This window comes from Alligator mississippiensis, chromosome 2, assembly GCF_030867095.1.
Source record: "Alligator mississippiensis isolate rAllMis1 chromosome 2, rAllMis1, whole genome shotgun sequence".
Lineage (NCBI taxonomy): Eukaryota > Metazoa > Chordata > Crocodylia > Alligatoridae > Alligator > Alligator mississippiensis.
Genome location: NC_081825.1, coordinates 64,349,455 through 64,362,334, shown reverse-complemented (window position 1 = coordinate 64,362,334; position 12,880 = coordinate 64,349,455).

Below are 12,880 nucleotides of genomic sequence, written 5' to 3'. Positions count from 1 at the left end.
CTATGCCCACCTCCCACCACTGGGCTGGGCTCCATGGGGCTGGTGGAGCTAATCGGAGCACAGCCTGCCATTCGGAGGCGGGCAGAGCCGGCGCTGGACTCCCATCGGCTCTGCCAGCCCCACAGAGCACAGCCTGGTGGCAGGAGGCGGAGAGTGCCAGGGCAGTGCTTCCTGCCTGGCTGAGCCACATGAGGCTGCAAGGCTGCTGGGAGTGCAGCCCTGGCTCTCCCCTGCCTCCCACCACCTGGCTGTTGCTTTGAAACTTGAAACATTTTGAAACTTTCTAAATGTTTTGACTGGGCTTGTTTTCTTTTGAGGCTGTTTTGAAGCCCTTCATTTCATTTTGGTTTCACTGTTTTGAGCTCAAAATTAATTGAAACAGCATTGAAACGAAACACCTGGCAAAATTTCATACAGCCCTACTGGAAGGCTTCCAAATTGCTTTAAAACTGTAAACATATCAATAGAGCATTGTCCAACTGATCTCTCTAGATATAGTGATGTTTCATGTTAATCATGGAAGAACATGGATTTTGGGTATTTTAATGAGAAATTTGTGGGGGCGGGGGGGGGGGGGGGAGGGAGTGAAGGGGGTTATCAGAGGATTTGCAATTTTTAAACCAGGACCTGTGCTACTGACCCAAGTGGCAAGACCCAGGCAGAGGAGCCTGCCCAGGACCAGCACTGGGGACCCAGCTGGAGGGCGCATGAGGTGGCTAGTCTCTTGGCCATTTGGGGCCAGGAGGACATGCTTCAACAGTTCAAAGCAGGTCACCGCAACAACCACATCTGCTAGGTGATAGCTGCCCAAATGGCAAAGTGTGTGCAGCCACAGCCCACCAGCAGCTGGCCCAGATCTGCAGGAGGCTCTGCTGCAGTGCCTATACCACAGCCCAGGTGGCAGTACAGTCTCTGTCTGGGTCTGGCAGGCATGCAGACATGGGGCCTGAGGTCCAAGGGAGAAGATGCTGTCACAGGTGGCAGCAAGTTACAGCCAGGCAGCAATCCTCACCACCAGACTGTGACAGTAGGGAGGGGGTGCAGGAGTCACTGTAGCACTGCTTCACCAGTCCAGCTAGCACAAGCTTGCTGGGCCTCAGAAACTCCTGATGGCAAGTAGCCCTGTGCTGCTCGCCAGGGAAGCTTTTTATATTGCTGGGACAAGCACGTGTACTGGCCCCAGCCTCTAGCTCCCCCTGGCAGAAGATATGGGAGGAGCTGGGCAGGGTCAGTTTGCCCCAAGTGGCACAATTTGCCCCACATCAAAGTGAATGTTCAGGCATGTGTGCTGAGGCACAAATCTCTGGCACAAATTTATGCTGCTGCTATTTGTGCTGCTGCAAACACATGTACCTGCGTGTGTGTATGCGCCCTTACTGAGCATCCTCTAACATAATACTAGTCTTCGAAGGAGTGGAAAAATCCTGGGAAGGTTTAAAACTCTTCATGTTTAATTTTTTTTTTTTTTAATTTCATTCCATTTGCCCATTGAATCTGCTAAAGATATCAATATACATAACAGCATTCAAGGCCAAATCATGTACCATTTCATAAAGCAGTCATAAATTACCTTTGCTCTAAGGATCATCCTTATGAATATTGAGTCTCTTTCGAGAAGCAGATTACCAATTCAATATTACTTGCTGGCTAGTAGTATTTCATAAGTACTTAACAGCACTTGGCTCTGTAAGAAGAGAAGGTATTGCACTTTTACAAAACGTATGAATACACAGCTTATGCTTCTTGAAACTTAATGTTAACTGGTCATAGAAATACAGCATTTTGTCAGTTTCTTCTGGCATAGCATACTGCTCCTCCCCTAACCTCTGTAACCTCATACATCTTTCCTATATAGTTTATATTTATGTAATTCCAAGTATTATATTCTATTGATTTTTGTCATTTTATCATGTTTCAGTAGTGCTTATCTGAGCAAGGTTTTTTTTTACCTGATAGGCTTTCTAGTTAAACTAATTTTGCTTTTAAACTTCTCAATTGATATGTGTATATTTTGGACCAGCACATGATTTCCTTCAGTTAAGTGATTCAAAGACTATCACATTTCCAGAATGAGAACAACCATAGATTCATTAGCAAGAATACACAATTTATTTTAGAAGAGATATAAATCCACATGAATTAGAGTCATATTCTAAGATGCAGAGCAGGTGATTCTACAATTGTTCTTTATGAGGATTCTTATGCTTCCCCTGAAGTTTTCGGCAATGATGATAGGACATTTGATGAATTGTGGGCTAAATCCACAAAAAGACTTAGATGCTTTGCCACTGTGGCAGACTATATAGTCCTGAGCTCTGTTTACAGGCATGGAAAGAGTTAGGTGGCTAAGAATGGAATCTCTATGAACCAGCATACTGTGCATACCATAACAGGGAATCTTTTATCCCTTTTCCCTTCAAGACTTAGGTGCCTTAATCAGCAATGCAATGTGATGCCTTATTTTCCTCTGACTTCATAGCCTTGAAAGATCTACTTGAGTTAAATGCCCAGTCCCTTTTTCAAAAACAAAGGAAGGGACAGTCTTTTCATTCCAAGCGCAATCAGAAAACAAAATGGTGGTCCCCATCACATTTTTTCCACTAGGTTGTAGCAAAACCCCCAGTTCTCTTTTTTTTATTTAAAAATACATTCCCTCCCCTTCCCCAAACCATGTCTAACTTTTTCTCTGCCTCTCTATTCCCTCTAGATAAGTATAAATGAGCTAAGACATAGGATAAGCTTCAGCATTTTATTTTGGTAGCAAGTTGTTTTTGTTTTATTTATTTTTTCTCCTTCTTTTCAAATAAGTGCCCTGTTATGGATATACACTGTTTTATATTGTATAATTATTATGTTTATATTGATTTTTACTGTTAGATATTACAGTTTTACTGATACTATATGATTTAGGCCTACATATGTAGGTTAGCATAGGTCTTGTCAAGTTTTCATTTTGTTTGTCAAGTCTCCATCTTGTGTCCCCAGCCCAGACATACCCTATTGTAATTCTGTTGTAACTGTGTGACTCATACCTACCCTTCCTATGTAACTTCATTCCTGAATGAATGGGGATGAATGAGGGTGCTTGAGAGACAATGGCAGTAAGTCTAAAAATAGTTCCTTCTGAATGACCGAACCATCGACTCGGTGACCCAACTATTACCTTGCATTGACCCTCCCTGTCTCAAGATTTGGAAGACAACGACTGCTGTAGAAATCAGTCAACCCACCATTACAGACACCTGAAACTGCATGTCCTTACCTAGGAGTGCACATGCTCAGTACACCAGGGCTGACTCTTGCCTGGGCATGCCCCTGCCACTAGGGTCATAGCAGGGCTGCCCCTATAAAAGGGGGAAGTGAAGACAGGTCCAGTGGGATGACCTCTCCATCTGGACCAGCGTCATGCCACACCACCTATCCACTCACAGGCCCTGCTGGTGACCCCCCTCTGGACAACACCTTGCTGGAGAAGACCCTGACTGGCCATCAAGTTTCAACTCACAGCCCAGGATAGGTAGCTATCACCCACCTTCCTTCCCCAAGCAAAGGACTTGGACTCTGTTTCTCTTCCCTACCTGGACTCCAACCCTTCCACTGAGTCTCTTTCTCCTGCTGCCATTGTGAGTGCCTCTGTGTGTGTGTGTGTGTGTGTGTGTGTGTGTAGGAACCAATAATTTCATGGGGCTGTGTGGTGTGTTGTTTATTTAATAAACCTGTTATAGTGAAACTCTGAGTTGGGTTTTTGTCTGTTTCCTGACTGTTTCCTCCTTGCCACCATTTATATGCCCCCTGATCTCCCAGCTTTCAGCCTCAGTTTCCCAGCCCCAATCTCCCAGCTTTCAGCCTCAGTTTCCAGGCCCAATCTCCCAGTCTTCTGCTTCTCTCTTTCCTGGCTGTCTCCTCCTTGCCACTGGGCTTTTTCCCTTGCTTCCACTCCAGGACCAATAACCTTGAGTAACCCTGGGGCCACTTGACTTTAAGTAACCCCAAGCCTCAGTTCCTCAGCCCAGCTTCTCTCTAGTCTACTGGTTCTAATCTCAGTTCCAGCAACTTTCACTCCCTACATTTTCTCTCTCTCACCTTAACCTTCCCTCCAAATATCCCAAGCACACACATACACACACTGTACCATCCAAGTTAGGGACTCACTTGTGTGTATGCATAGGTGGGTGGTATGTGTATGAGCTTATGATTATATATCTATATATATATATATAATTGTGTGTGTGTGATTTACAAATTAGCGATCCGTGTATGTGTCCTGAGAGTGTGGGTATTGACAACTGATTGCTGTGTAATTTTTGATTTGTGTATGTGCTTGAATTGGTGATAGGTATGCATGAGCCTAGGCTGGTAATGTTGGATGTGTATTTGCCTGAGTTGGTAGTTTCTGTGTGTGTGTATGCACCTAATTGATTTTTGAGTGTGTGCATGTGCAATTGTGTCACACCCTCCCATCTAACAGTGCAATTTTGAAATCCTGAGAGTCTGCCTGACCCTACAGGACAACATGGTCAATGATTAAAACTTGGATTCAATTCCTTCCCCTGTCTGAGAAGATTTAAACCTACCTTCTATTACAATATCTTGATGATCAGGCTATCTAATATTTTGGTGTGGTAGTAAGGCCTTGGTGGGGCAATGAGGAGCTCAGTCCATGAGGACTGGGTTGCTTCTAGGCACATCTGTATGCAAACCTTCAGGGTAAAGTTGCATGTTACACTATGACCATATTAAGGGCACTTAAAATGAGATTGGCTGAACATTAATTTGTGCTAAGCTTGTTAACTTGTACTAAGTGCCCTCAAATTATGCCATTTGAGATGAGGGTTAAATCTGAAATGTGATACCTAGCTCATGTTAGGTTAACTTCAGTTTGCTCCACAGACATAAAATGAGGAATCTGCAGTCCTTGAGCTTCCTAGGATGCCCCACACCCAGCCCAATTCCACCAATAACAGCATGTTCTTCTCTTATGGAGGCTGGAGAGATCAATGATCAATTAAATGCATGGGCAGGGGTGTGCACTGTGGCAATTTGTGCCAGTGCAAGTGCATGCCTCCGCATGTCTGGATGTGGCCTGAGCATGTTTTAACTTTAAGACTGCTTAACAGTCCAAAGATGTAGTATGGTCTATGTGTAATGTATAACTTAACTTCACCCTTGGGCAGTTTGCATTGAGGGCTATGGACTGTACAGATGAGATAGAATAGGGACAAAAGGAAGAGATATGGCTCTCTACAGCTTCCATAATCAAGATGGGATCAGAAGGGGGGCAAATTGAGGTATTGTGGGTCATAATGCAAGGAGGTCAGGGGGAAAGGGACTTGGTAGTGGAGATCTACTATAGGCCGCCACATCAGGAGGAGGAATTGGACCTGGTATTCTCCAGACAGTTCTCAGAGGCCATGTGGTCAAGGAACATGGTTGTCATGGGTGACCTAAACTACCCAGACATCTGCTGGGAGGAGCAGTCAGCTAGATTCAACCATTCATATAGGTTCTTAACCTGCATACAGGACATTCACCTAACACAGGAGCTATACAGTCCCACCAGGGGAAATGCCTTACTGGACTTGGTCCTGGCTACAGGGGAAGATTTTGTGGGGGACCTACTGACACAAGGTAACCTAGGGGATAGTGACCATCACTTGGCTGAATTTACTATGCGGCTCAGGGTGGGAAAGGAAACCAGTAGGGCAGAAGTGCTAGATTTCAGAAAGGCTAACTTCAGTGTGCACAGGAGATTAGTTAGCAAGGCACTGAAGAACAAGAGAATTGGTGAAATAGGAGACCAGGAAGGGTGGTCATTTCTAAAGGGAGCAATCCTATGGGTACAGAAGGAGACAATCCATTTGCTCAAGGAAGGGGGAAAAAGGGCCTGAAACCCTCTTGGCTGAAGAGGGAAATCCAAGAAAGACTTGGGGCAAAAAAAGAGGCATATAGGCTGTGGAAGCAGGGGTAGCTACCAAGCCGGAATATACCTACTTGGCCCGCACTTGTAGGGAGACAGTCAGAAAGGACAAAACAGAAATGGAACTTAGGCTGGCAATAAAACTTAAAAACAACAAAAAGTCCTTCTTCAGGTATATAGGGAGCAAAAAGAAGGTGCAGGGTAGCATAGGCCCCTACAAGACAAACAAGGGAAATTAGTGATGGATAGAGGGGACAAAGCTGAGCTCTTCAATTAGTTTTTTTGCCTCTATATTTCTGATCTTGGATCAGGACGAATCTCCCAATTGGATCATAGACAGGCATAAAGGGGTAACCAGCCCACCAACTGTTAGCACAGACTCAGTGAAGAGACACTTGGAGGGGCTGGATGTGTTTAAGTCAGCAGGCCGGAATGATCTTCATCCAAGTGTGCTGAAGGAATTGGCTGGTGTCATAGCAGAGTCACTGGCACGGCTGTTTGAGCACTCTTGGTGCTCAGGTCAGATCCCAGAGGACTGGAAACGGGACAGTATGGTCCCTATTTTCAAGAAGGGGAGGAAGGACGATCCAGATAACTATAGACCTGTTAGTCTCACCTCTATCCTCAGGAAAACCTTTGAAAAAATTATTAAGGATCACATTTGTGGGAGTCCAGCAGGAAAAGCAATGCTAAAGGGCAACCAGCACCAAATCGTAGCAGGTAGATCCTGCCTGACTAACCTTGTTTCTTTTTATGACTGGGTCACACAATGCTTAGACGCAGGAATTGAGGTGGATGTCATCTACTTGGATTTTAAGAAGACCTTCAATATGGTATCCCATTATATTCTCATAGATAAACTGAGAGACTGTGATGTAGATGATTACACAGTCAGGTGGGTGGCAAATTGGTTTAGGGGTTGCACCCAGACAGTGGTGGTGGATGGGTCGGTATTGACCTGGAAAGATGTGGGCAGTGGCATCCCACAAGGCTTGGTCCGTGGACTGGTGCTGTTCAATGTTTTCATTAGTGACTTGGACAAGGGCATGGAAAGCAAGCTGTCCAAATTCATAGATGATACCAAATTATGGGGTAAGTTTAACACACCAGAGGGTAGGGATGAATCCAGGTGGATCTGGACAGGTTGGAAAAATGGGCAGAACAGAATAGGATGCAGTTTAATAAGGACAAACGCAAGGTGCTGCACCTAGGAAGAAGGAATCACTACCACACTGACAGGCTGCGAGAGGACCTTCTCAGCAGCACAGCAGTAGAAAGGGACATTGGAGTCATTGTTGACACCAAGATGAACATGAGCTGTCAATGTGATGAAGTGGTCAGTAAAGCTAACTGCATTTTTCATGCATTAACAGGTGCATGACAAACGAGGCCAAGGAAGTGATCCTTCCCTTTATATGGCATTGGTCAGGTTGCATTTGGAGTATTGTGTCCAGTTTTGGGTGCCACACTTCAAGAGGGATGTGGACAACCTCAAGAGGATTTAGAGGAGGGCCACTCATATGGTTAGGGGCCTGCAGGCAAAACCCTATGAGGAGAGACTGAGGGCCCTGGATCTTTCCAGCCTCTGTAAGAGAAGGCTGAGAGGTGATCTTGCTGCTGCCTACAAATTCATCAGGGGAGGACATCATGGAATAGGAGATGTCCCATTTACCTTGGAGTAACTAGGAACAGTGGCCACAAACTGACAGAGAACAGATTTAGATTAGACATTGGGAAAAACCTCTTTATGGTAGGGGTTGCCAAAATCTGGAATAGGCTTCCAAGGGAGGCAGTACTCTCCCTTACCTTGGGGGTCTTTAAGAAGTAGCTAGACATGCACGTGGCTGGAGTCATCTGACCACAGCACTCTTTCCTGCCCAGGGCAGGGGGTCGGACTCGATGATCTACTAAGGTCCCTTCCAAACCAAAATCTATGAATCTATGAATCTTAGGTGCCTAGGCAACTTTAATGGTAAAAACTGAAGGGAATAGGACATTTTAATGTGTTTTTAGTTTGGTGACATCTTACTATAAGTTTGGCACTGAAATATTGACCTAAGGTGCCTAATGGTAGAGTAAAACAGAACTAAGGTGCCTAAATCCTTTTTTGCATCTATCCTTATATGTCTAATTTACATTTTGGATGCAAATAGAGCAAGTTTTATGTTTTGAGTCTTATGAATTAAAATGATTCTTAAGAAAGGCATACCTATATTGAAGGAAAGTGAAGCAAAGGCTCCCAAAAATCCCTGTAAAGCAAAGCTATGCAGCTGATAAGAATAACATTTCTATTGTTTTAACTTGTTGTACTACAAGCATGGCGTAAACTTTGATCCTTTAAAAATACAATTATTATTTAATGTAATCCTGGAGATGTTAATACTCCAGAAATAAGGAACTGCAGTCAAAATATAATTATCTCAGCAAGAAAGCTTTAGAGAATCATCCTGTTTACTTGACCTCACTTATTTTCTAACCTTATACTTGCTGAATCTCAACAAATCAATATACATTTCAAACAGTCATTTTCCTAAAATAATCTAAAAGTAAAATATATTGTCTAGAATATATGTAAATATGATTGGATAGAATGACACTTCCAACACTTTCTCTACAAAAAATGAAATATAGCCCTTCTGTAGCATTTCTACTTTGCATAAAAACTCATTTTTAACCAATTTCCATTATTTTAAATGTAACTAAGTGTGAGAGACACACCACCATTTATTCTTGGGATAATCCATGACACTATGCATTTTTAAATCAATATTCACTTTTCTTCATTTATAAGCTGATTTGGTATAATAGAAAAAATATAACTTAGATCTACATTTCAATTATATGCTAATCTATGTATATTCTTAGACTTAGTGTTGAACTAAATATAATGTATAAAAGTAGCATTGCTGGAAGGCAACAAAAACATTATTAACAGGAGCCAATGTTCACACCAGAAAAAAAGTTTTCAGTTTTTTTTTCTTGTGCAGTGAATTTCTACCTCAGAGTATGAGTGCTGTTATTTGATATGATACTTGACCAGAGAAAACTTAAATGTATTTCTGCTGAATTAGTATCATGATTTGGCTACATGCATTACAATGAACTGTGTGAGTTGCATGCACCAGACAAGAATCACAATGTCACTTATAAGAAACAGGCTTATTAGGTATTAAAGCCACTTTCATTGGCTATTTGATTCTTCTGTAAAGGAAATAGCAGTTTAAGGTTTCATGTCTAATTATCAACTTGTATTCAGGGAAGAAGCTGTTTTTCCTAGAATGGAACCTGAAAATATGGGATTTATGTGCGTCAGGTCGAGTTATAGTCAGAACAATATGGCAAATACCTGTTTCTGTGTGTTGAACTATCTTCGGAATGTGACCAAGCCCAGTGATAGAATCAGAGGAGTCTGAGGAAAAAAATTCAAGTAGGAAGAGAGAAAAAAAACAAAGCACAATTTAAAAGTTGTCTTCATTTTCCTAGTACCCTCATTAGATCATCTCTGGTTGCACATTTCTTTTCTGCTTTCATACTGTTTTCCTTTTCTGCTTCATACTCGCTGGGCATGTCTACACATTCATTAATGTGCTTTAGTTACTGAGTACTTAGTTTAGTACTTACCTAATGAAGTACTAACTAGATGTGCAGTAACTACAGTTATTGTGCAATAGCACTGGTGTATGATTATTTTGTGATTTTTACTGTGCATTAGCCTAATAACATGGTGCAGTAGCCTATTTGCATGATTTCTGACCACCACGCTACTGTGAAGTGTTATTAGGCTAATGAGCAATAAGCATCTTGTGTAGATGCGCCCTCCCTGTGGTATAGCCCATCAATGTATACAAGCATTGGTGTGTTTATGAAAGCCATTTATTTACTAATTAGGTTGTTATTGTTAAACATATCCTTCTTTGATAGTGAATTCAGGGCTATTCTGGCCCAAGATGCTTAAGATGCTAAATCAATAATAGCAGCTATGCAGGGAAATATGAAAGCTAGCGATAAGAGAACTAAAATAGCTGAAGCAGTTCTCCACTGATAAGATGATGGGAGTTAGTTGTGATGACTGTATGGAGCCTGCACTTCCAGTATGTGAACTTGGCTTGCATCTCTCTGAAAGTGTGGCTTGCCCTCCCCTAAGGGTCAGCGGCCAGCACTGTGGCAACTCACCTTTGTTCAGTTATTGGAGCTGCTGAGAATGGAACAAGCAATTATTAAAAAAAAAAAAAAAAAGCCAGCAAGTGTCTCTATTAATCCTTCCAACTTCAGGGAGGAGCTGGGATCTTGTACCATGACTGAACAAGGACTCTAAATGGAAGGTGGGAGTGAAGCCTGTGGGATTTCCAATCTCTGGCAGACAGAGGAACTGTTTTCCTTTTTATATTTGCCAAAGTTTTAGTTTGGAGAACAAAACAGTGTCTGGAAACAAAAGAATGCTTGCTGTGCTGGTGTAACAGGTTGAATTCACCAGGTCACTTTTACCAGAGGGCATGGCAATGGGGCAACCCTGCACAGATACACTGGTTGTCCTGACAAAAATCTGTCAGTTCATACAGGGTCTGCTACAGAAGAGATATACACACACTTTTTTTCCATACATACTTCAATAATTATAACATTTCATAGGACTGGATCCTGTGCCTCGTATAAGACTTAGCACCATTCCAGGACATAATGGGCCTGCAGCAGAAGATACAGATTCTCTAGCACTGGGGAATCTCTGGATAAAGTAAAACCATTTCCTAGTGGTGGAAAAAGGTATTCCCAGAGTTGTGCAAGTGTAGCAGCTAATAGCCCTGAGAATCTTGGACCCAGCCACAGAATTCAACCACATTTATGTTGCAGATCCTAATAAGTTCTGCAGTTACCTTAACCAAGGACTGGGATCAGTCATTGTAGGCCTGCCCTTCAGAATGTAGAGAACATTTCAAGGACATTTCACAAACTATTTGACTGCCAAATTATTACTCATCTTTGTTTTGTTTTATTTAAAATAAAGTTATAAATTAGTTTAATGTTAGAGGAGTGACAAAAACTGCTTGCCATAAATCCAGGAAACATTTATTACTGTTGATTAGTATGCAGCATTTGGTGCTATTGTGTTTAGTGAACTGTGCTTTAGAATAAACAATAACAATGTGACATTCAAACTCCTTGAGCATATTGACAAAACATATAAAGTCAACGGGGCTGCAGGTAAATAGCACTTTAGAAAAAACAGTCCCTTGGGTTTTATCAGTTTGCACATCCATAAACTGGGACTCCCAAAATATAATGGATAGTTTTGACAGAGTAGGAAGCAACAGATTCAGATATGGGACTAAATTGGAAGTTCTTGATACCTAAATCTTCTACTTCAAAGACTCCTTTATATGTTGCTCCTCTCTGCTGCTCCATAAAAAGGCAAATACAGTAATATTGCATGTAAACTAAGAGCAGGATTCATTATCTTGTCTACATATCCATTAGACAAGCATAGTAGATTCTCATTTTGGAAAGAAAGGCTGACAAATTTATAAAGGTTGAGCTGGGAGGGGAAAGATTAATAACTTCACCTAAATCTTAAAAAAAAATAGAATTGCCTTGGCTTATCCTTTTTTAAAAGCTAGCAGAACATATATTCTCTGGGGCAAAGAGACAGAAAAATATAATAGCAATATACAAGTGTCTACAAAGGGAAGTAAGGAAGCAGTCATTCTTGTTAGTCAAAGATAGCAAAAAAAATAATGCTGGGTACCCTCTATTGTAAATAGGCTCAAGTTGGTCCATTGTAAAATTTCACTGACTTCAGCAGTTACATTAGGCATCAGGTTAACCTTTTATCTAGCTAGTGAAAAAGCAACCCTGCTTTCAACCTCACATATCTTAAAGAATAGATCAATAAGATTTGATTCAGACTGTCCAAATTTCATTCTCTTCACACATCTCAGACCAAAACTGAGGGCAAAAGGTCTAAATAAATATTAATTAGACTTGACTGTTTTTAAATAAGCACTGTATCTTTTAAGTACTATAGTAATAAATAAGTACTATAACATGCATATGCTTACTTACCATGTGCCTTTAGCACATCAGCTAAAATGCACATCTGTTTAATGCACATCCATCTCAAGTCAGAGCACTGACCATTGGGTTTTCTTGCTCACCGGTTTTGTGAGAGTATATTAAGTATATCTTGTTAAAACTAAAATGTTTATTGGTTTTTTATCTGATACTGAAAACACAAAGTTCAAATGCAAGATTTTTCTTTCGAGCACAACAATCCACAAATATTGATTTTGTTCACTTCCCCATTTTCAAATGTGAATGTGTTATAAATCTCCTTGACTTGTGCACAGTGCAGAAGTGTAGAGGTTGGTGTTTTTTTCCACTTTAGTGTCTTTCTGTTACATTTGTATACATTTTCAAATGTTAAGACCGCCACCCTTGCCACCCTTTCTAGCTTTTCTGATTTTTCTCTTCAAAGCATCATTGTTTACCTCAGTAAACTGAATTCATTCTCCTAAAAATATCCTTAATTTTGATTCTGCCACTGCAATATTTATGACACGCAGAAACTCCTTGGTAATTAGCCATGTTTTCCCATCTTCTCCTATGTACTCTATGTAAATTTCAATACTGAATGATAAAATACTGAAAATGTCATTGCAGAACTTTATATCTAAGTTGTTGCTGTTGTTATGAAAAACAGAAATGTGGATAAAAAAATATGATGATCTTATTCAATATTCCGGAGGTTTTTTTAACCCATTGCACCAGAAAGTGGAGCACTGTTTTCACTTTTGTCAGTTAAAGCTACTGTGTAACAAATTTCTGGCTAACAGCTAGTTACATTTCTATTAAGCTGGAGGGAAAGAATCTAATCAGTGGATAACAAGAAATTTGTAACTGCTAGTAGTAGCAACTGTTGATCCTTCTGGATCTTGGTGTATGCATGAGAGGTTACCAGGACCTTTGACT